This window comes from Tamandua tetradactyla, chromosome 11, assembly GCF_023851605.1.
Source record: "Tamandua tetradactyla isolate mTamTet1 chromosome 11, mTamTet1.pri, whole genome shotgun sequence".
Taxonomy (NCBI): Eukaryota; Metazoa; Chordata; class Mammalia; order Pilosa; family Myrmecophagidae; genus Tamandua; species Tamandua tetradactyla.
In genome coordinates, this window is record NC_135337.1 from 8548250 (window position 1) to 8571137 (window position 22888).

A 22888-nucleotide genomic window follows, 5' to 3' on the forward strand; every position below is an offset into this window, starting at 1 on the left:
ACTGGCCAAAGGTGGAACAATTTGAGCAGTAAAATAAAGTAGAATTGGATTATAATCCAAAGTATGAATTTCCATGAGTCCACACAAGTAAAAATTAATTATCAAATAAATAAATGGGGAGAACAGAAAAATCTCCAGTGCAAAATAATTCCAAATAACTTATATAAATACTCCATCTTCAAGGAGGAGGAGCGTAACTCCCTATTCTTTAAGTGTGAGCTGCACAAAGTGACTTCCTTCCAAAGAGTGCAATATAGGAAGGATGAAAAGTGAGTAATATTGCAGAAAAGAAACCTAACAAATACTACCTCAGTCAGGTGATCAACTGATCAACAGTGATCTCATGTTGACAGTATGCACCCTTGATGTGATGTGATATACATGGCACCTTTACCTCTGTGGTCTTTGTCCCGTTCTAGTTTCAAGCTGCCAGAATGTGATATACTTGAAATGGAATGACTTCTTTTTTTTTTCTTTTTTCTTTTTGCATGGGCAGGCACCAGGAATCGAACCTGGGTCTCCAGCATGGCAGGCAAGAATTCTGCCACTGAGCCATCGTTGCACTGCCCTGGGACAACTTTTAAAACAGGGAATTTATTAAGTCACTAGTTTATAGCTCTAAGGCCATGAAAATGTCCAAATTTAGGCAAGGCTATCCAAGTAACCAATCTAAGGCATCCACGGAAAGATACTTTGGTTCAAGGAGGCCCATGACATTCAGATTTTCTCTCTTAGCTGGAAAGGCACATGGCAAGATCTGCTAGCTGTCCCTTCAATGGCTTCCCTGGGGCTCTGTCTGTTCTAATGGCTCTGGTTGCTGTCAGCTTTTTCCAAAATGGTTCCCTCTCAAAGGGCTCCAGTAAGCAGCACCACCTTGAATGGGTGGACACACATCTCCATGGAAACCATCTCATCAAAAGTTACCACCCACAATTGGGCTGGTCATATCTCCATGGAAACAATCCAAAAGATTCCACTGAGTAGTACCGAATGAGTATTAAAGGACATGGCTTTTCTGGGGAACACAATAATCTCAAAACGGCATAGTACCCAAAACACAAAACCCTGGTTTAATCATGAGAAAAAGAAAAACATCAGTCAAATCCCAATTGGGGACATTCTACAAAATGCCTACCAGTAATCCTCAAAACTGTCAAGGTCATCAAAAACTAGGGATGCTTGAGAAATGATCATAGCCAAGAGTCTAATGAGTCATGAAATCCAAATAAAACGTGGTTTCCTGGTTGGGATCCTGGAACAAAAAAAAAAAAGGACAGAAGGTAAAAACTAAGGAAATATGAATAAAGCATGGACTTTCGGTCATAACAATGCATAAATATTGGTAATTGTGACAAATGTAGGATGCTATTGTAAGTTGATCCCACTAGGTGTGGGATCTATGGAAACTGTACTATCTTTGCAGTTTTTTTATAAATCTAACACCAGTCTAAAATAAAAAGTTTATTTAAAAGATAACAAAACATATAAAAAGATATGAATATATATATACAAAATAATACCAACCAAGTTGCGTATCAAGTTTACTCTATAAACATACAAAGAAGAACTATTTTAAGTGACATGAAAACATACACACACAAAGAAATCTTCAATTTCCTTTAATAATAGTATTGCTATTATTACATACACACATACACACACAATACCAAATTTTATATTTACATATGAGAAAGAAAAAAATACATGACTATGCTAGTGTTATTAAGAACCAAGCTTTTCGGTGTAAGAGAAAAAAGAAACAATATAAAACCAAAGAAATGAAGTTAAAACCTATAATTTTTTATTTGAATTGGAATATCAGTATAAACTCTTTATTATACTTTTTCTTCTTCTAAAAAGCATCTATTTCCTAGCTCTATCCACTGAAAATGTCCCAATTAATGATCCCCAGTCATAATGTGCACCTCTAGAGCCCAGAATTTAATCTTTAATTACCATTTCCTATAAAAAGAATCAAGGTTCCTTGGAGAAATGTCTAATTATAGGTCTAGGGTAAATGAGTATGCAACATCTTGTTATGCCTGAAAGCATGAAAATGATATTGAAATGCTGGGGTCATGTCAAAAGGACAGAAGAGCCAACTCGAAGGGTCATCCATTGGCCAAAGATGGGGCAAAATTTCACAAAGTTTGAATGTGAAAAACTGATAGCTGAAATGGATGAAAACCCGGCAAATATATAGAAACCCATGAACCCATAATTTCCCTTTCACCCAAAAAGAGACATATCAACCAAGCACAATGGGAGGATCTTTTTAGATCCTGATTTGAACCAACCAAATGCAAAAAGAAACTACTATGGAGAACTGAATGGGAACAGGGAATTCAATAATCCTAAAAAACTATTGTTTGTTGAATGTGGCTAAAGTTGCTGAATGTGTCCATGACTACAGCGTTAGGATTATGTTTTTAAAAACTCCTTAAAATACCTTATCTGTTAGAGAAACGTACTGAAGATTGATGGGTGAAAGGATAAGATATGTGGGATTCACTTTAAAACATTCTAGCCTTCCCTTCTTCAAAAAAGTGGTATAAATGGAGGGGATTGAAAAAGATAACAATGTTGATAGTTACTGAAGCTAAATGATGGGTACGTGGAGATCTATTACAATACTCTCTCTAATGCTATGTTTGTTTAAATATGTTCATGACAAGTAATAAAAAAAGAAGTTTTTAAAAAAAGTTTTTGCTCACCAGGGAGATTTTGATTCTTGATCAGGGATAAGGGTGAAAGAGGCCTTTTAAACAAGCAGCCAGCCCTGGTGATTTCAGATAGCCCTGGACCATACATGAAGAGACTCCGCTCTCTAGGTAAGGAGCAAGCCCTGAAAAGGTATTTCTTGACTTAAAATGGAGACCATATATCAATCAAGAACTGAAGTTGGCAAATTCTTTACATCTGGAAAAAATATGGGAAAGATCAAGTATGCTCAGACTAGACAAAGAGATGTAACTCATGGGTCTGCCCAGGATGTGCTGCTTCTGGGGTTGTATAATATCATTTCTGTTAGAGCTCACTTCTTATCAGGGTGCTCTAGATTCTCCAAACTCGTTGATTGAAGGATCCTTTGGATTCTCAAAGGCTTCCTAAGTCAGTGCCGACTCTAATTTTTTTTCTTCCAGCTGCCAGCCTATGCAAGCGCATAGTTTCTTTAGTCTGGCTTGTTGCAGGGTCAAGCAGTCGCCTTCCCTCTTCTACCCAGGTGCCAAAGAAAGTATATTTTCTGAAGCTTGTGACCCTTCCATCCTCTCAGTTTGCATATATGCATATTTTAGCTTAGTTGCCAACGATAATAAAGTAGAAAAGCATCAGAGCCCATGCTTCTGTACAAAAGCCCTCTAAGAGCTCAAAAAAAAGCATTTCTGTTTAGGTAAACCAGAAGTCAGAATCCTCCCGGGGCACCTGAGCTTCTGAATTTAATTGGGCTGCAGCTGCTTTCCCTCCTTCCATACTCTTTCCCGATTCAGCTTGCAGACAACAGGGATTTACCAGTTAATTGGCTATTTCTGTGATTGTCATTCACTTAGGCACTCTTCCCTATTGTCTTTTACTACCAAATGTTTCTCTTAAAATTATTTGCTTCCCTATAGATCCTGAAGGCAAATGTGCAACACTAAAAATCCTTAGGATTTGATCAAAAGAGGCAAGTCTATCTGGGGAGATGATGTGTGTTGTGAGATTTGGGGTGTTACTGTAAATAGAGGCAAGTGGAGCTGGAACTTGTGTCCTGGATTATATATTATATAAAAGTGTTGGACAAGTTTCAAGTCTTAAAACCAGTTGGGCAGGTTAAGGGAGTTTCTTTTCATTTCTCACCACTCAGGTGAACAGAGGAAACTTTCAATTTCTTTAGGTGAATGGTTTACTTGGAAATATTGAGAATGGTTAGGAAGCTAGGGCTTGGGTTTTAGGATTCTACCATCTTTTCTGTCAAGGAGCTAGATTCCCTAAACAGAGTCAAGATGACAGAATTGAAGCAAGAGGCTTGCTGGTGCCACTGGCTCCCCATTAAACTTTAGAGCTCGGCCACCAATAGTTTTCAACTTGGCTGGCTTCTGACATAAAAAGTAATGGGAACCATTGCCAAAATCAATACATCATGTTTCTTTTTGTTTCTGCCTGCAGCAGGTTGCATCATAGAATTGGATTTGGGTGGTCACCACATCTCCTCTCCTCTTTGTTAGCATCAAACTGCTGCCCAACTTCCACCCAAACGGCACAGAGCCTACCTCCCTTACCTGTTCAATGGAAAGTTCCAGGCTAACTCTGCAAAGTAGAATGTGCCACTGCAGAGTGCTGCATAACTTTTTTTTATGGGAGTTTTCCACTCAGGAATCCTAATTGTTTCCTAGGAGATGAGATTACTCTTTTGGCTCCCACAACATCTACATTTCTGCAAGGCCATTCTCTGTTTACCAAATGAATACACCAGTCTGAGAGCCAAACAGAAATCTGTTCCAGACCCTCTCCACTGAAAGAAGAAAAGAATGCTATATGTTGTAAATCAAAAAGGAAGTCTGGGGGTTGAGTTTCAATAAGCGTCTCTTTTAAATTAAGTATTCATGCCAATGGTAGATGAGATCAAATGGATTAAAATAAATACCTTGTAAATAACTAGTATGTGCCTGTCAACTCAGTTGCTTTTTCCCCTCCCTCCACTACTATCTTAAAATCTCTATGCAGTGGCCACTCCCCAGACCAATTCAATGTGTAACTCTGGGGAAGGTTTTTTTTTAACTCCCCAGGTTATGCCAAGTTATGCCAAAGTCAAGAGTCACAGTGCTAGTGGAAAGACCTATGGGCTGGGAATAAAATCAGTGACTTTTTCAAATCCTTCTTTGCCATCCACAAGCCTATTGGTTTATAAAATCATGGGTGACTCTATTCTAAGATGATTTGTGCTGTAAAATTCTATGATTCTCTTTCAACGGGTCTCCCTTCTGGAAACAAAGAGCATGCTGGGGCCAGTTATTTTTCCATAATACCTGGAACTCTTCTAAAGCCCTTTGCCATGTAAAAAAATCTGGTCAATCTGTTGGTGCAACCAGACTGCCTTACTGGGCTGAAGTAAACAAGTGGGGTTGGTTTACAAAGGAAAAATGAAAGCTCCGTGGTGTTTCTGATATTTTATAGGCTTACCAACTAGTTTCAAATGAGTAGTGGGATTTCTCTTAATGCGTATTTAAGTCTTCTAGCTGTGCTAATTTCCAATTCCACTGACGCTCAGTTAATGAGAAATATACCCATCTCTGGTATGCCTTAAAACAAAAATGGAATCTTCCTCTCTTTCTCTATTGGTGGAAATGTAAATACTTAGGAAGCTAAAGAAACTATATTGTCCAAAGTGTGCATTTTTGTCTGGCCTGGACTTTAATTAGGTATTACTGTGGTTGCCTAAATGGAAAGAGAGAAGCTCCTGAACTAAGGTGCAATTAGTCGGGCATAAAAGAACTCTAAAGGGATACTAATTGCTTTTAAAAAGATGAATTGAATTGAACCAGAGAAGCAGAAAATTACCTTTGTTGAAAATCATCCTGGTTGTTTAAGAAAGGGAGGGCTTGTTGAAATTGCAGCAGCTAAATGAGCTTGCTGAGAGGAGGTCCTCACCACTTTCTCCACCAAACATAAATCCCAAAAGCAGAAACTTTAAGCTTGAATGCCACCCAGTTGCAGGCTAAGCTGTCTTCTCTGGGCCCTGGTAACCGGCGTGCATACCTTGAACCCCTGCCAGCAAGTGTTTTGACATCTTACAGCAAGGATTCCTGATGCTATTTGTAAATGTTATCTCAAAGGGTGTGCCATGAAACCACCTAAATGAAGGTCATTTAAATTCAGTTTAATTTTCTAAATGAACCTTCAGGGCAGAGATGGGGCAATGCTCCTCTCTGTGAACTTCACAGATCTTTACATTGCTTTCCACATACAGTGAGCCCAATATGTGTGGAAACTGGTGTATTTATAGTTCTGTGAGTCAAGTTTAGGAGATAGCAAAATCAAATAAACGTGGTGCGTCACAGCTACAAAAACGTTGTGAGCCATTGACCCAGAGACAAATCTGGAAGATGCTCCTTTGAGGAGGAGGCATTTAAAAAAAAAAACCCTTCCCACCCACAGAAAATCATATAGAGGGCTGAAGGCATGGTTGACTTATTCAGTGTTATGTGTAGATGGTTCTTGGGGCTTCTTTCATGTACCTATGTGCACAAAATAAGAAAATTTGGAAATGTATTTATTCAATAAAAGTCTGTTGGTAACCACCAGATCTTATCTGCACTCATCTCGCTCTAGCTTTCAGCAGCGTTGGCAGAGTTGGCCATTCCTGCTCAACTATCCTCGCCTCTGGGTTCTTCTCCCATCTCCCAACCCTCTTTTCCCATTTCCTTTGCTAGCTTTCCCCACAGCCTAAAGGTGCTGAAATGCACTGGGCTTGAGCCAGGGCCCTCATCTTCTCTCTCCAACCCCTTGGTGACTGCACCGGTTTGAAAGGATGTATGTACCCTAGAAAAGCCATGTTTTAATACTAATCCCATTCCGTAAAAGCAGCTGTTTCTTCTAATCCCTATTAGGCACTCTATGTTGGAAACTTTAATCAGATCATCTTCCTGGAGATATGACTCAATTCAAGAGTGGCTGTTAAATTGGATTAGGTGGAGACGTGGGTCTCAGGTGGGTTTTGATTAGTTTACCCAGATCCTATAAAAGAGGAAACATTTTGGAGAATGGGAGAGATTCTGAGAGAGCAGAACGATATAGCACCAGAAGCAGAGAGTCCACCAGCCAGCAGCCTTTAGAAATGAAGAAAGAAAACGCCTCCCGGGGAGCTTTATGACACAAGAAGCCAGGAGAGAAAGCTAAAAGATGATGCCGTGTTCACCACATGTCTTTCCATATGAGGGAGAAACCCTGAACTTCATCAACCTTCCTGAACCAAGGTATCTTTCCCTGGATGCCTTAGATTGGACATTTCTATAGACTTGCTTTAATTGGGACATTTCCATGGCTTGAAAACTATTAAATGGCAACTTATTAAATCCCCCTTTTTAAAAGCATTGAGTTTCTGGTATATTGCATTCCAGCAGCTAGCAAACTAGAACAGTGACCTATTCATGGCCTTGCTTTAAGTATCATTTTTATGCTTGGTGAATCCCTAATCTGTATCTTCAGCTCAGACTCACCCCCGAGCTGCACACTCAAATATCCAACTGCCTCCTTGATATCTCCACTTGGGTGTCTAACAGGCATCCACGTCCTGACATATTTAAAACAGCCCTCTAGATTCCTGCCCTGCCTGATTCAATTCTCACTATGTTCTCCAATAAGTGGGACTTCCTGGTTGTTCAAGCTAAAAACCTCATGGTCATCCTTGATTTTTGCCTTTGCCTCTTCTGCTACATCTAGCCTAGCTGTGAAATCTCTCACTCCCATCTCCAAAGTGTATTCATTAGCCTCCCATTAGCTCCATTTTTTTAACCTTTTTTTTTTTTTTTTTACTTTTACCGTCATCTCTGATCTGGATTATTAGCAAAAGCCTCCTGGCTACTCTTCCTGCTTTCACTTCACAAGTGAAACACAACAGCCAGAGTGAGCTTTTTGAAATGTCAGTTAGATCATGTTAATCACCTGATTAAAACCCTGCAATGTTACCCCAGGAATGCAAGGATATCTATTTCAACAAAACCCCACAATAACAGATTAAAGGAGGAAAACTACCTGATCATCTCAGCTGGTACAGAGAAAACAGTCAATAAAAATTCCAAGGTTGTTTTTTTTTTTATGACACAACTCTTGGCAAACTAAAAATAGAGAAGAGCTCCTTTAACCTGATAAAAGCCATCTCTTTTGAAATATTGAAGTAAATGGCGTATTTAATGGTGAAACTTCAAAGTGAGAAAGCAAAATCAATATAACCTCAAGTTAGCATGGTCTTGGAAGTCATAATGAACACAAAAATTGAATTTAAAAAATAATTTTAAAAATCTTGAGTCCCCACTAGGTGCCAGGAGGAGTGATTCTAGGCTCTCAGGATTTGTCAATAAATAAAACAAACAAAAGTAACATTGGGCATACATTCTGGTGGAGGACGTCAGAAGAGAAAAGATACACGTAATAAATAAATGAATGAATTGCTTAGCATGTTAAAAAGTGATAAAACACTACGGAAAGAAAGAAAAAAGAACAGGGGTAAAAGAGGTCAGGAGTACTGTGTGGAGGGGAAATGGATTGCAATGTTAAATTGAGTAATCAACATAGGTCTCCCTGCGAAGAAAAAAGATAAAAAGAAATAAGATAAAAATAGGAAAGGCATAGGTTGGAGGGTAGGGAATGAGTCAGGCCGAGGCACATAGAGGCATTGATTTTATCAACAGCGTTTTGTTACTTACCATTGGTCGTGGGTTTGTTGCACTAATATGTGTACTTTTTGATATGTCGGAAATCTTTCACCATAACTTTTTTTTCTCTTTTGTATGCTGTATGGCAGGGTCAGATTTCACTTTGTTCCCATGTGAGTATCCCCTTATTGCAGCACCATTTGTTGAATTTTTTTTTATTTTTGTTTGGTTTTTTGTTCGTTTGCTTGTTTGTTTCAGAAGTGCATGGGCCAAGAATCGAACTTGGGTCTCCCGCATGGCGGGCGAAGACTCTACCCCTGAATGACCCTCGCACCCGCCTGCTTTTTTTTTTTTTTTAAGAGTGGTTTAGAAAGGTTGGAGACTGGACACTCACTGGATATTATTGCAACAGCCCAGTGGGAGGAGCTGAGCTAAGAGAGTAACAGCGAGGACGGAGAGGACCAGAGATGCCTGGAGAGAGGGAATCCACTGGATGTTATGACCAAACATGTAGAGGTGAGAAAGAGGAAGACACTGAGGATGATTACCTGGGTCACCACCCAGGTGACCAGAGAAGGGTGGTGCCATTAGCAGGGCACAGAGAGGGTGGCAGGTATGGGGACTGAGGGGCTGGGGGTGAGCCCTGAGCTCAGCTTTGGACAAGTTGCTTTTGAGGCACTGTTGACATTCAGTGGCAAGAGGGAAGAAGGAGCTGGAAGTGTGTAGGTAGATTGGATTTTGCAACGCCAACAAAAGGCGTGTTCTTAATCTTAATCTGCATTCCTGTGCATATGAACCCGTTGTAAATAGCACACTTTGGAGATGTATTATCAATTAAGGTGTGGACTTGGTAAATAGGGTTTTCTAAAATCCTACTTAGGTGTGACCCAGTTAATCAGGGTGGATCATAATCTGTATTACTGGGGGCCTTAATAAACAGAAGGAATTTGGACTCAGGAAATCATAGAAGGCCACAGGGAGAAGCTGGAAGTCAGAGGAAAGTGGAAGAGCGGACACAAGAAGTGAAGGACGTTGTGATGTAATGGGAGTACAGAGATGCAAGCCAAAGACCCCAAGGACTGTGGCAAGTCAGCAACAGAAGGCTACAGACTTCAGGGAGAAAGCATGGCCTGACGCCTTGATTTTGAACTTCTAACCTCCCGAACTTTGAGTCAATCAATTCCTCCTGTCAAGCCACACCATTGTGTGGTATCTTTATAGCACCAGGAAACTAAGACAGTGAGTGTCATATCTATGGCTCTGTAATGCTCAGCCTCAGTTATTGAGCACACCCTCCTTTCTGGTTAGATACCAAGGGCAGGCCCCCAAGTTCAAGTTGAAATCGTACTCCACTGCAGCTCCTTGGCACTCAGGTGCTACTCACATTCCTGCATTCCCTGCTCAGAGCCCTTGGAAATCCCCACCTCCCACTGCAACCCCCAGCCCAGACCAACTTTACAAACTGCTCAAGAAATTAATAGAGCTGAGAAGGATCTTGGGGATCAACGAGTCAGCAATAGCTCTCCCTCCTCTTTAAAATAAACTTTTAATTTTAGAATAGATTTCGATTTACAGAAAAGTTGCAAAGATAGTACCAAGAATTTTCGAATATTCTATACCCGGTTTCTCCTTCTCTTAGCATCTTACACTAGTAATATACATTTGTCTCAATTAATCAGCCAATATTGATACCTTATTACTACTGAAGTCCTTATGTTACTCACATTTCCATGATTTTTACCCACTGTCCTTCTCCCATCCCAGGATCCCATCCCGGATACCATATTACATTTGGCCATCATGTTTCCTTGGGCTCCACTTGACTGTGACAGTTTCTCAGATGATCCTTTTTTAAGGTGACCTTGACAGTTTTGAGGAGTATCAGTCAGGTGTTTTGTAGAATGTCCCTCAGTTGGGGGTTGCCTAGTGTCCTCTTCACTCCTTTTTTTAAGCAGCAGGCACAGTCTTCTTTCTTCCCAAACAAAAGGCGGAAACAGCTCTAGTTAAATATTTAGGGAAGGAAAGAAGAGCCTCAAGGCATCGGCAGGGCTCTGAGGTATCCAATCTAGAACAGCCCCTCACTGATGGACTGGGGGGCCATTCTATCCAACCACCACCCCCTTTTCTGAGCAGGCTCTTCCCCATCTCCCACTCACTTCACTTGCGTGCATCTTCTTCCCACGTGAACTTCCTGTCCTGTGGGGATCTATGAACAATCTCTCTTATTGTTCTGAACACACAATTGAAATTTATCACAACAGAGCAAATATATTTACATTCAGATCCTTTAGCTTAGTCAGAGGTGCAGGGGGTGGGGGAGGGTCAAAGATAGCCTTGAAAAGTTAGTGGGAAAAGCATACATTAGAAGTCTTGATTCATTTCAAGGCTTTGTGAACCCTCTGAGAACCAAACATGGACCCCAATCCCAGAGTGAACGTGGGGAACATACCACAGTCCACATGAAATTAGAGGCAACAGGTCTTCCCAGGCCCTTTAAATGAGTGGGCCCACCCAGAACCCTCAGGCTTGTCAAGACCCAGGCTCTGTCATCCAGCAAACCCAGGCTAATCTAGGCTTGGTCACTTACCAGCACAGTCTTCCTGCCAGGTGCTCTGTGCCTCCCTTTTACCGTCTGTAAAATGGGGATAATGTTGAACTCACAGTAGTGGTGAGCACTGAGTGACATAAAGTACTTAAATCCCGGCACAGAGAGTATCTGGTCAACCTCAGTAGCCATTGGCATTATTATTGCCATTGAATTATGCAGAAATGATGCAACCTGCTCGTTTTTCCTATACCATTCTCACTCACCAGCAGATTGTGGGTGGAATAACCCCAGACATAATACCTCTTTAGAATCCTATATCATTTGAGGTGACGGCCAAAGGGGAATATTTCTAAGCTGGCTGAACCCTAAGAAACCCCAGATCTGGGGTCCTCAAAACCCTTTAAGGTTGGGGCACTTTTCGCTTCATCGAGATTGTCTTGGCTGGAAAAAGATGCTATCAGGGAAGGTCTCAGAATGTACTTCTGCTAAGCAGTGTTTTTCAAACTGCAGATTCCAACCAACTAGTGGATATTGAAATCAATTTAATAGATTCTGACCAGCATACAAAAAAGAGAGAAAGATAGTGATTGGACTAGAATAGAAAATATTAGAGAGCATCATTTGTAAAAACGGTAGTTTTGTTTTGAGAAATTTGTTTTGTTTGTGTGTGCATGCATAAGCACGTGTGTGTGTGTGTGTGTGTGTGTGTGTGTGGTGTATCTGCTGAGACTACTGTAAAATGTATTTCTTTCTATTGTTAGTGGTCAGAAACACTTATGAGCCACTAGTCTAAAGTGTGTGGGAGAGTGAACTACCAGAATAAAGGTTTTGATTAAGCTTGCCCCAAGAAATGAAATAGAAGGTAGAGCTTTTTAAACCAAGGGAGTAAAAAATAACTGTAGGATTGGAGAGAATGTAAAATGATGCAGCCGCTAGGGAGAACAATTTGGCAGTGCCTCAAAAAGCTAAACATAGAACTACCACATGACCCAGCAATACCGCTTCTAGATAAACCTAAAAGAATCGAAAGCAGGAACTCAGACAAATATTTGTACAATGATCACAGCAGCATTATTTACAGAAGCCAAAAGATGGAAGCGACCCAAATGTCCATCATCATACGAATAGATAAACAAAATATGGTCTATACATGCAACGGAAAATGACTCAACCTTAAAAAGGGATGAAGTTCAGATACATGCCACTACACAGCTGAACCCTGAAGGCTATCACGTAGAGTGAAATAGGGACAGATAGTGTGTGATTGCACTTAGGTGAAATAGCCAGAATATGTCAATGCATAGAGATAGAAAGCAGAGTCCAGGTTACCAGCAGTGGGGAGAACGGGAATGGAGAGTTTATACATAGCAAATTTAGGGTTTCTGCTTGGGATGATGGGAAAATTCTGGTAATGAATGGTGATGAAGATAGTGCGACGTTGCGAATGTGATTAATCCCATTGGATTAAATGCTTGGGAGTGGTTGAAATGGGCAAGTTTAGGCTCTATATATGCTTCCGAATTTTTTTTTTTAAAGACAGTGACAGTTTGCATTTGCTTTGTGTTTTTTGGTATTTAAAAATATAAAATTTAAAAAAATTAAAAAAAAAAAAAGAGACAGTGACCAAAAATAAAAACAAATAAATAAATAAATGAGGAAAGGGGGCAGGCCACCATGACTCAGCAGGCAGAGTTCTCGCCTGCCATGCTGCAGATCTGGGTTCAATTCCAGATACTTGCCCATGCAAAAAAAAAAAAAAAAATGAAGAGTCAGTGACAATTAAATGCAGTATATGATGCTGAGAAGATCTAAGAAGAGAGGAGAAAAGGCTTCAATGAACATTCTTGGGACACTTGAAAAATTGAAATATATATCAATGTTAAATTTCTTTATCTTGATAACTGCAGTTAAGGTGGTTACAGAAGTGAATACCCTTGTTCGTAGGAAATGTACATGGCAATATTAAGTGTTCAAGGAGCATGATGTATACAGTGGACATTAAAATGTTTAGAAAGTAGGATAGATATAGATAGATAGATGATAGAAAGAAAGAATTATTTTACATATATGGCAAAAATTTAAAATGGATGGATCTGGGTATCAGAGGTGGGTGGGTATGTTAGAAGTCTCTGCATGGGCTTTGTATTGTTTTTGTAACTGTCCTACAAATTTGCAATCAACTCAAAATAAAACTTTTAAGAAAAAAATGAATAAAGGTAAGGACTGTGAGTAGAAGGTGCTGGAAGCTTTGTTCCACTCATACCTTAGGGTTTTTTTTAGTATCCTTTTTCTTGCTCCTTATAGGGGTTAGCAGTTAAGAACAAAACAAAACAAAACAAGAAAACCCAACCCTTTAAACAATACGGGTTGTGTGTTTATCTTCAGGAGCAGCAAGGCGATAGGAGGACTGTATCCGATTTGCCAATGCTGTGTGGGCCAAAAGCCCCAAGGGAGAAAGTGGGGCGTGGTGACCTTGAACAAGACAAGGATGAAGGAAGCAAGTGAAGGGCAACCTGGGCCTGAGAAGAGACCCGTGGATTCCACCATGCATGGAACTTTCACTGGCTTCCATTCGTCCTCTGGCTCATGAGCCCTTCCTTCATTGCTGTGGCCCCTCCTCATCTCTCCAGCCTCATTTCTTGTCACTCCCTGCAGGAAGTCCAGAGTCCAGACATCCCAAACTACTTGCAGTTCTCAGAACATCACCCTGCCTGCTCTTTCTCCCAGCCTACAATGTTTTGCAGACCGTTCCTCTCCTCGGAACACTCGCCACACCTGTCCTTTAGGTGTCTATCTCAGGGTCTACACTTACGCAAACGTCAAGGTTGGTCATCTCTCTCTGTGGCTCCCAGGGTGCCCTTGAATTCGCCTATGGAGGTATTTCCATGTACAATTGCCTGATGCCCCCTAAGACTGAGCTCCCAGAGGCCAGAACTGGTCTAGTTTTACAGTCTCCCAAAGCACCCAGTCCCACAGAATAGCTGCCTGATGTATTTATTTTACTAATGGTAATGAAAAAGGTGAGTACACTCCCAAAGTCAGAGCCATTAGGGGATCAGAAGCAGCAGGAAATGCAAATCCAGAGACAGGGCAGTCAGAGCAGCCAAGAGACACCACCAGGACAGAAGCCAGCTGTGGGGTCTACCATCGCAGGCAGGTGGGTGGGGCCAAGGCTGTGGCCTCACTGTTTATTGCCCAACTGTGCGTGGGTGAGGGAGGGGAGGGGAGTAGGAGGGGGGCAGCTCCTGTCCTCAGGGCACCTTAAAGGAGCTTCAGGATCTCTGACTCCAAGTTCAAAGATGGGAAAGTACAAGGTGTGTTTGGGGCGTGGGAAAGAGAGCCGAGTGACTGGACTGTGTCGTGCCAGAGAGGAAATGGAGGAGGAGCTGGAGGGGCAGAGGGGCAAGGAAGGGGGCCTGGAAGGCAGGCTCAGGGGACGGGTTTTATCAGCCGCATGGGGAGACCACCAAAGTGGAGGGGGCTACAACCATTATCCCTATGATCATATGCAAATTTTCATATATTTTTCTGGAAAGAAGACGGGGACTTTCATCAGAGTCTCAAAAACGTGACCACAATAGAGTAAAGAGGCATTGTTAGTGGCTTTTGAGCAGCCAAAAGCAGGTTTTGAGCAGGTTTGGGGAATATCACTCTGGCAACAGTGTGCAGGGCAGAATGGAGTTTCACTGGTTTTCCTGTTGGGAAAACATGTTCCATGGCAAGACGATATGCAAATATTTGAGATCTGACATTTGGTTGTGCAATAAGATTGTCAGCCCCTCTGTAGATGATGTAGAAATGGCTATTTTCTAATACAGGGAGCCCCCAACTCAAGATATATGCCTGTGACATTCACTGGGCTCATTGTGTGATCTCAGCCATCTCCAACAGGGATATTTTTTCCTTTGTTCTTTACCCTGCAGCCATTTGGACTCTGTCTTTGGCTCCCAGCCTTAGGTGCTGCTTCTTACACTCATTCTAGTGCAGTTATTTATTCATTAATTCAGTAAATATTTTTTGAGGGCTGACTATGTATTCAATGCTGTGCTAAGTGGTAAGTCCTGTTCCTTGACCTCAGGTAAACTGGATGCAGTGGGGGAGATAGGTGAGCAACCAGCAATTATAGGGGGCAATGAAGGAAGGAGGAGGGGATCTAGGCAGGACGGTGTCATCTGAGACAGGACTAATGATGGCAGAGTAGAGGGGAAGATGAGCTCTCAAGTGGTAACTCCGCTGAGTTTGACCTACTTCAAATATCTAGATGAATCTCACTTAACCCTCTCTATAGTCTAAAACCAACCACTATTGGCTTTTGCATGTGTTTTTGGTTTTGGTTTTCTTTTTCCTGTTCCTTCTAAGTTCTAAAAGGTGAAAGGTATTTTCATTCTCTGGGTCACTCAAACAGATATCATGCAAGGGGATAGTTAAACCATGGGAATGTATTAACTCATAATTTCAAGTCTATAATAGAAGTCCAAATCAAGTCGTCATGAAGCTGATGCTTTCTCTGTGAAGACTGTCAGTCTGGGGCTGGCTGCTAGGAATCCTAGATCCTTAGCTTGACATGTGGCAAGGCACATAGTGGTATCTCTTGGTCTCTCCCTTCTCTTCAGGGTTTTGTTGCTTTCAGCTTCTTGCTTCCAAAATTTTCTCTCCCTCTGCCCGTAGGCACTCCCTTTTATAGACTGCAGAACTAGGATTAAGAGAGATCCTGATTGAGGTGGGGACACATCCTAATTGAAACAGCCTCATCAAAAAGTCCTGCTTACTGAGGGAGACCCGGGTTTGATTCCTGGGCCGTGCACCCCCCCCCACACACACACACAAAAGTCCTACTTTACAGCAGGTTCACACCCACAGGGATGCATTAAGTTTAAGAACATGTTTTTCTAGCTTCAATCCACTACAGAGGTAAAAAAGGAGCCAGCCTAAGGAGAGACTGGGAAAGCATTCTTAATGTGCTCAAGGTCACACTATATCTGAGAATGAAGACCTACGTCTCCCTTGAGACCCAAATCGTCCACCTGAGACACTTCTTCCTCTATTCACATCTCTGCTGACAACATCTGTTTCTGGATTTCTGAGGCAGAGGCCCCTTTGATGGGAAGCTCCCCACTGCCTCCCTAAGGGCAGGGACTGGAGGCAGGCTGCCCCCCCTGTGCTGTCCTGTCCAGCCCCTCAGTGCTCCACATGACCACCATAACCACATGGCCTGCACTCGATGTGTTAGACTTACCTGAAGGGTTGGGATGAGTAATAGGAATTGCAACCTCAGAGGGAAAAAGTTAAACTTTGCTGGTTTGAATCTATTATGCACCCCAGAAAAGCCTATATTCTTTTAATCCATCCCTGTAGGGACAGACCCCTATTCTTGGGTGGGACCTTTTGCTTAGGCTGTTTCCACGGAGATGTGAGCCAGCCTATCCAAGGTGGGTCTTTGCTGGAGTCTGTTAGGAGAGGACAAAAAGCAGAAATATTTTGGAGAGAGTTTAGAGAAAGAAAACACCCAAGAAAAGCAAGAAAGGCCCACAAGAACTGAAAGACCCATTTTGAAGCCAGAATCCAGAAGAGAAAGACCAGCAAATATCACCTTTCCATGTGACAAAGGAACCCCAGATGCCAGCAGTCTTTCCTCAGAGAACGTATCTCTCTCTTGATGCCTTAATTTGGATATTTTCACGGCCTTAGAACTGTGACCTTGTAACATAAGAAATCTCCTTTGTAAAAGCCAATCCATTTCTGGTATATTGTATCCTGGCAGCTTTAGCAAACTGAAACACAATTTCATATGATTTCCCTTCTGATTGAAAAGTAAATCATCAAAGTTTGACCTTGCCTAGGGAAGCCCCAAAGGGACTTGAGACTTTCTCATCTTCTATTCTCAGTCCCTCCCTCCCTCAGTCAGTGGCCCATAGGGCAGATTAGAAGCTCCATCCCCCTGCTTTGGGGAAACTCTTTCCCTACCTACAGGATTGGTTTTGCCCTAGAATCCATCCTCTTCCTCTCCCCAGATGGACACCATAGTTCCTGCAAATACTTTCCCTGAAGTCTGATGTATTTTTCAGCAATGGCTTAGATCCATAATAAGGAAGACAGCTATTGCTCTAAATGCAACATAATCTGCACGGACCCCTGTCCACAGTGGATTCAGCAATTATCATGCTGAGCAGTGTCCACCCTGTGGGTTGCCCCCACCCCTCAACCTGGCTTCTAGGTGCCTCTGAGTCTACAGGATTCAAAATTCATTTGCTGCATTATGTGATAACATTCAATTCTTCTATAGAAGATAAGAAAAACAAATGGCATGGATGAACTTCTCAAGAAGTCTCAAGTAGAGCTAGAAAGCAAATAGCTTGTGAGTTATGAACAAAGCTCATCAGATACATTAAAAAAAGATAGATAGCTAGTAACGTGTTAGGCATGGATTGAAGAAGAGTGTTCCTTGTAGACAGAAAGGGATGGAAAGACCAAGTAATAAGGTACGAATCATTCCACCTCCAGGCTGACAGCTAAATCACTCCCAAATCAGCCAACTGGAAGACCCCCATTTTGGTCCCACTTTGGCCTCATGTGTTCTCTGCCCTAGAAACATGGATAAAACCTATAGTCATGCAATGGGCTAATCAGCAAGCAGCAGCCTTTGGCCAGGTGTCCTTGTCCCTATGTCTCTGATAGAGTATTTGCATGTTGGCTCAAGGCACCTCCATCTGTTGTACCCCATGTTCAACTTCAACTTTGGTTCTCATAGACCCCTCGTTGGCAGGCAGAGCTGATGCAGCAGGGAACTAGACAGAGCATATTAACTTTGCACAGTACAGAAACCAAGTAGTCTGGTCCTTCTACCCTACTTGCATCCCATCCTAAATATGTTAACCTACTTCATTTAATATGTTAACCTACTTCATTTCTTTCCCCTTGCTTCTTGCTGTTAAGTTTTAAATGGATTTAACAAATCATGCTTTTGGAACATCTTAATTTGGTCTGTGAGCCTTCCTCTTCTGTGACTGGGATAGCTTACCTGGCAGTATTCTTGGAGGGTACCACTGCCTCAAGATAATTTCCTACCCAACAGTGCCCAAAGACCTGGCAGCAGCTTTGCAAGGACACTGCAGCTTATTCCCCATCATGTTCCTACTCTCTGTAGGCAGTGGAAGTAGGAATATAAGCAATGAGGAATGAAACCCTTCCATCCCCTCTTTTCTACTTGAAACAACTTTCCATAAATATTTGTCTGTGTTTTTCAGAGACTAGAGAACTGGGGAGGAACTGTGAAATTACCTCCTCTTCTATGCAGTAGTTGGTTATTAGGAAGGACAGGAATCCTAGTCAAAGGCTCTAAGGGAGAGAGAAACTACAAGCAGAAATCCCCAAATCCACACCTCCCCACCCCATGGAAGGAGGTCCACGGTGGTAGTCACCTCCAGGTGGAAATGTTGTCTATGCTTTCCAGATGTGTACAGCATATATACTGCAGTTGGAGTGGTGCAGCGCTTTAGAAATAGAGACTCATCTTTCTTTGAACTCAACACCTGCATCCTGCTGGCACATACTAAGTGCCCAGGGAAAGTTTGCCAAACTGCACAGCTGCTGGAGGGACTTCTGCTGCCTGACCTGCCGTGATTCTGTACTCTGTCCTACACCTTGCAACCCAGGTGTCGTAACACCCAGGGGCAGAAACCATTCCTTGCTTTCACACCTTCTTCTCAATGTACACTCTCCGCTCCCAGTAAACTGCAAATGTGGATGCAAGAGTAATCGCCACACTGTTTCTTAGGAGAGACTCATTTTCCTCTCACACCCTCTCCCGGGAAAGCAGGAGGGGTAGGTTGTGAAGCCTCGGTGATGGAAGAGCGTGTGCACCAGGGCTCACAGCTGCCCTCCCCACCGCACACCCACTCCTTCTCAAGTAGGGTGAGACAATCCATTAACATCCTCTTCCTTCCTCTCACTTAAATTATTCCAGCTGATTTAAACCCTCTAGTTTTAGTGGTAGAGGAGGGGTTTCTGCCCTTCAGGATAAATGTTAACAGGGAAAAGACTGAGTTTACTAGAGACTAAATATTTTGAATGAAAATGTGTGAACTGCAGTGATTCCTACAGCATTGGGTTATGCAAACTTTTCTTTTTTATTTTAATGTTTTTTTTAATTTTAATTTTTTTTTATTATGAGCTATAACCTATATACAAAAAAGCAATAATTTTCCAAATACATCTTAACAAGTAGTTGTAGACAGATTTTCAAGTTTGGTGTGGGTTACAGTTCCACGATTTTTCGTTTTTTCTTCTAGCTGCTCCAACACACTGGAGCCCGGTTATGCAAACCTTTTAATGGGAAAGGATCTGGGGGGAATCGTTTGCAACCCTGTGTATTAGAGTAGAACAGTGATTCTCTGCTGAGGATGATATTGCTCCCTCCCCCACCCCCACCCCCACCCCCAGGGGACATTTGGCAATGTTTGAAGACATTTTTGGTTGTCATGACAGGGGTGGGGCGTGCATTCCCAGCACCTAGTGGGTAGAGGCCAGAAATGGTGCTAAACATACTACAGCACTCAGGATAGCCACAGCCACACCCACCCTGCACACACCATCCCAACAAAGAGCTACCTGACCCAAGAGGTGAATAGTGCCGAAGTTGAGAAGTCCGAGTTAAATGGATATATCTGGTCCATCACGGTCATGCATATGGAGTAGACCCTTGACAATCTCTAGGGAAACATCCAGAGACCATTAGAAAACCTATTTGCAAAGACTAAAATGTGCACAAAGTCATCTGACTGTCTTCTGAATGTTATTTCCTTACACAATCATTGATTTACTGGACAAGTTTTCATACCAAGAGTTAAGAATTTTAAACTTCTACCTAAAGTTTGATCTGTCATTGTTGATCATTTTCCCAAATAAATCATGATTTATTATCCAGTAATTATTTGTAATCAAGCAATTATTGCCGAACAACAACCACAAAGTGTATTGATACGGTGTGGCTAGGTCATTTACCAGCTAAGTGACTGTGACAGACTGTATTTTCCCAGAGTGACTACAGTGATATCTCCCATCCCACATGCTCTTCTTACAATATGACTTCAGCACTTCTCCCATGGAAAGGTAGGGAGGGGTCTGTGTTCCCTCTTGTTGAATCTGGGAGGGGCTATGACTCTATGACTATGACAGAGGTGACATTGTGTGACTTCTGAGGCTAGGTCATAAAAGAGCTCCCTCTTGGTTCTCTTGGAACCCAGCCATCATGCTGTGAGGAAGCACAAGCAGCCATGTAACCAGAAGCACCGACAGGTAGAGTCAAGCTCCTGCTCCAGGCTCAGAGTCTTGCCACGAGAAAGAATTCAAAGATGAGAAAACACAGTGATGGCAAACAGCAAGATTTATTAAAGTGAACGTACATACTACAGGGATTAAAACACTGTGCTCAGGAAAGAGTCACACATTGGTGAGGTAGGTTTGGCTACCTCTACAGAGACTCTGGATTATAGTAATTGTTATTTTTGCCCTGTGACTATCAGGGGTTCATGTTGATTTGCATGCTTGTGATTTGCATGCTTCCTGTTATGCACTGATTAAGTTGTTTCAGAAAAGTTGCTTTTGTTGGCCCAATAGAAGATAGTTTTGCAAGCTTGGGCTGATGGTGACTGTGGTAGTTAGGTTCAGGTGTCAGCTTGGCCAGGCGAAGGTGCCTAGTTCTATTGCTGTGGACATGTGCCAATGGCATGTGAACCTCATCTGTTGCTGATTACATCCACTGTCAGGTAGGAGGCGTGCCTGCTGCAATGAATGACGTTTGATTTAACTGGCCGGTGCTTAAATGAGAGAGCTCAACGTAGCACAGCCCAAGCAGCTCAGCATACCTCATCTCAGCACTCATAGCTCAGCCCAGGCCTTTGGAGGTACAGAAAGGAATCACCCCAGGGAAAGTCGTTGGAACCCAGAGGCCTGGAGAGAAGACCAGCAAAGATCGCCTTGTGCTTTCCCATGTAAGAAGGAACCTCAGTTGAAAGTTAGCTGCCTTTTCTCTGAAGAACTAACAAAATAAATCCCCTTTTATTAAAAGCCAATCCGTCTCTGGTATGTTGCATTCCGGCACCTAGCAAACTAAAACAATGACACTTTATCTTAATTCCTGGGGCTTTGGTGGTGAAACTTTTAGCTCTTTCAGGTTGGGGTAGAGGACGAGTGACCATAGCCCAGACGCCCCATCCTATCCTGCCTCAGCCACATCAGGGAGGCGATGTGTGGGTGTTCTGGCCAACAGTACCAACTGAGGATTTAAGGTCCCGGCTGGCAGCCATGTGAGGGAGAAAGCGTTTAAATGATTTCTGCCTTCAGGGCCTTCAGCCATTGAGTCACTCTCAGACATTGAGTCTTCCTTACAAAGGCCCTGACTTTGTAAAGCAGAGACAAGCCGTCTCCGTTGTGCACATTTTGATGTCCTGACCCACTGAATCCATAAGTGTAATTGTTGTTTTAAGCCACAAAATTTTTGGAGTAATTCATTACACAGCAAGATATAACTGGAAGAGTGATTCTCCATCAAATATATGTATTATTCATTCTGTGATAAAAGGTACAAATCACTTTACATCATGCACTGTTGGGAAAAAAGATAAGTGGTCAAAACCAGAAATCCTAAATTTCCTAATGTAAAGAGATGCCCAAAATGGCAAATAAGTGGCAGACATGACTAATTAATCATAGAACTCTTTCTTGATGAGCAGGAATTAGGTTTTAAGATCCTTCTCAACTATGGTATGTATGAGTTTTTTCTTTTTTCTTTTTATTTCTTTTTCTGGAGTGATGCAAATGTTCTAAGAAATGATCATGGTGATGAATATACAACTATGTGATGATATTGTGAGTCACTGATTATATACCAAGAATGGAATGCTCATATGTTAAGAATCTTCGTATTTGTATGTTGTTATGTTTTATCAGTAAATACATATTTTTAAAAAGATCCTTCTCAACAAAGCATATCAACAACCAATTGGGTCACAGCTGGCACATACTTTGAAGACTCTTTGTCATCCCCAGTTTCTGGGTGAGAGTTAAGTCTTTCTATGAGTTTATCCTAAGACAAAGGACTTGCCTATTGTTTAGCCAGGTGAACACAAAAGGATGTATGACTTTTCAGGATCTGTTTGTAAAAATTCTTGTTTTATTAGCTTAGTTGATGACTATAGCAGGCATCCTTTTTATCATGAGTTTTGAGAATTTGACCATAAAATAACAATGGCAATGTATTGATGCCAAAAACCACTTTTATTAAGAACAAACAAACTTAAATCCCCAGTACATCAGAAAATGGTTTAACCCGTTAGGTTAAAAAAAAAAAAAAAAACAGTGAAAGAATTTCCCCAAAATGAAAAAAGACAAACATGTGAGATGGACCCACATGTCTGATCAGTGATTGAAGATTGTCAACTTTATGGGATAGTTCAGAGTTGGAATCTTTTCTTTGTGTTTGATGAGACAGGCACATGGTGAAAGGAGCCATTGGTACATGTATTGCTTTTATGCTTGTTCGGTGCACATTATTATAACAGGTCTAGGGGAAAAGCATGAAGTGAATATGCCCTCTCTTTTTCAATTTTCTGTTTGCAAATTTGGTGTCTTCGCCTTAGGACTGACAACTAAATTTCTCTTTCTCATCTATCAGGGATTCTGAGAAGCCTGAAATTGTTCATTTTTTAAAGGAAAGTAATAATGGTTATTTGAAGAAAATGACTGGGGTGATTGAATTCCTGGGCAGGCAGGTGGGCCATATGAGTGAGGTACTTTTTAACCTGAGATTTCAAAGATGCTGGAGACATCACTGCCATCTGTTCTTTCACACTGGCTTGAGAACTGTGACTCAAAAGCCACCTGTAGACGGGGTGGGATGGCAAAAGAAAGAAAATGTCACAGTAACTGAAATCCTCTAATTTTCCTTTTGAGAATGTTTTTAAAATCATAATTCAACAAAAGCCATAACCCT

At 41.8% G+C, this 22888-nt stretch overlaps 1 long non-coding RNA gene across 2 annotated transcripts; it reads right to left on the reverse strand.

Annotated features, from left to right (window-relative positions):
- Positions 1-15318: 15318 nt before the first annotated feature.
- Positions 15319-20039, reverse strand: LOC143649376 (uncharacterized). 2 transcript variants are annotated; one of them, XR_013158960.1, is made up of 3 exons: positions 19900-20039; positions 19507-19607; positions 15319-15592 (listed from the first exon to the last, which is right to left on the reverse strand). It is a non-coding gene; the product is annotated as an uncharacterized LOC143649376 (long non-coding RNA). The 2 variants fall into 2 exon arrangements; XR_013158959.1 differs by lacking the exon at positions 15319-15592 and adding an exon at positions 19110-19261.
- Between the last annotated feature and the right edge of the window lie 2849 nt (positions 20040-22888).